At 42.1% G+C, this 1,828-nt stretch overlaps 1 long non-coding RNA gene across 1 annotated transcript; it reads left to right on the forward strand.

Annotated features, from left to right (window-relative positions):
• Positions 1 to 249: 249 nt before the first annotated feature.
• On the forward strand, positions 250 to 752 carry LOC136197168 (uncharacterized). Its single transcript, XR_010672475.1, has 3 exons — positions 250 to 363; positions 414 to 510; positions 566 to 752. It is a non-coding gene; the product is annotated as an uncharacterized lncRNA (long non-coding RNA).
• Positions 753 to 1,828: the final 1,076 nt, after the last annotated feature.

The raw sequence follows: 1,828 nt of genomic DNA on the forward strand, positions 1-1,828 counted from the left end.
CTCCCTTTGCCTTTTGCCTTTTCCCTTTGCCTTTTGCCTTTTCCCTTTGCCTTTTGCCTTCTCCCTTTGCCTTTTGCCTTCTCCCTTTGCCTTTTGCCTTCTCCCTTTGCCTTTTGCCTTTTCCCTTTGCCTTTTGCCTTCTCCCTTTGCCTTTTGCCTTTTCCCTTTGCCTTTTGCCTTTTCCCTTTGCCTTTTGCCTTCTCCCTTTGTCTTTTGCCTTTTCCCTTTGCCTTTTGCCTTCTTCCTTTTTGTAAACAGGGGGTTTCTGGAGGATGTCAGATAAGTGCCGTGCAATTGTTTATGAGTTGTGTGGCTTTGTTAATGTGTATAGGGGCAATGTTAGGGCAGAGTCAATACTGATAGGTATATAATGGTTCCTAATTGTGTTAAATATATCTAATTAGTTTTCTTAGGGGCATAGGGATGGGAGGAACAATGACAAGGAGATGGGGCGCGAGGGAGAAGAGGAGCAAGCAGGCAGGGAGGAGAAGGAATATCAAGGGATCGATGGTATGTGATGTAGGTAGAGTTTTAGTTATTGAGGGGTCTCTAATTCGTTTTATAGATGTGTAAGAGCGTAAGGAAGAATGATACGAGCAACGGATGCGAGTGGGAAGAGGAGGATTGGAAGGGAAGGCAATCAGAAGGGAGGATGACTATCGAGGGGGCAAAGGTATGTGATGTAGGTAGAGTTGTCTTGGGGACAATTGTCCTGGGACATTTGGTCCTGGGACAATTTGTCTAGGGACAATTTGTCCTGGGAGAATTTGTTCAGAAAGTCTAGGCCCTCAACTTCATCTTCAGGTCCTTAGAATCAAAGTTTAGGCCCTCAACTTTATCTTCAGGTCCTTAGAATCAAAGTTTAGGCCCTCAACTTTATCTTCAGGTCCTTAGAATCAGAGTTTTGGCCATGACCTTTATCTTCAGGCCCTTAGAATCAAAGTTTGGGCCTTCAAATTTCTCTTCAGGGCCTTAGAATCAAAGTTTAGGCCCTCAACTTTATCTTCAGGGCCTAAGAATAAAAGTTTAGTCTCTCAACTTTATCTTCAGGTCCTTAGCATAAAAGTTTAGGCTCTCAACTTTATCTTCAGGTCCTTAGCATCAAAGTTTAGGCCCTCAACTTTATCTTCAGGCTCTTAGAATCAAAGTTTAGGCCCTCAACTTTATCTTCAGGTCCTTAGAATCAGAGTTTTGGCCATGACCTTTATCTTCAGGCTCTTAGAATCAATGTTTGGGCCTTCAACTTTATCTTCAGGGTCTTAGAATTAGAGTTTAGGCCCTCAACTTTATCTTCAGGGCCTTAGCATAAAAGTTTAGGCCATCAACTTTATCTTCTGGTCCTTAGAATCAAAGTCTAGGCCCTCAACTTTATCTTCAGGTCCTTAGAATCAGAGTTTTGGCCCTGAACTTTAACTTCAGACCCTTAGAATCAAAGTTTGGGCCTTCAACTTTATCTTCAGGGCCTTAGAATCAAAGTCTAGGCCCTCAAGTTTATCTTCAGGGCCTTAGAATCAGAGTTTAGGCCCTCAACTTTATCTTCAGGTCCTTAGAATCAAAGTTTAGTCTCTCAACTTTATCTTCAAGTCCTTAGAATCGGAGTTTAGGCCCTCAACTTTATCTTCAGGCCCTTAGAATCAAAGTTTAGGCCCTCAACTTTATCTTCAGGTCCTTAGAATCAGAGTTTTGGCCATGACCTTTATCTTCAGGCCCTTAGAATCAATGTTTGGGCCTTCAACTTTAACTTTAACTTCAGGGTCTTAGAATTAGAGTTTAGGCCCTCAACTTTATCTTCAGGGCCTTAGAATAAAAGTTTAGGCTATCAACTTTA

Source organism: Oscarella lobularis, chromosome 17 (genome assembly GCF_947507565.1).
Source record: "Oscarella lobularis chromosome 17, ooOscLobu1.1, whole genome shotgun sequence".
In the NCBI taxonomy this organism is placed as follows: Eukaryota; Metazoa; Porifera; class Homoscleromorpha; order Homosclerophorida; family Oscarellidae; genus Oscarella; species Oscarella lobularis.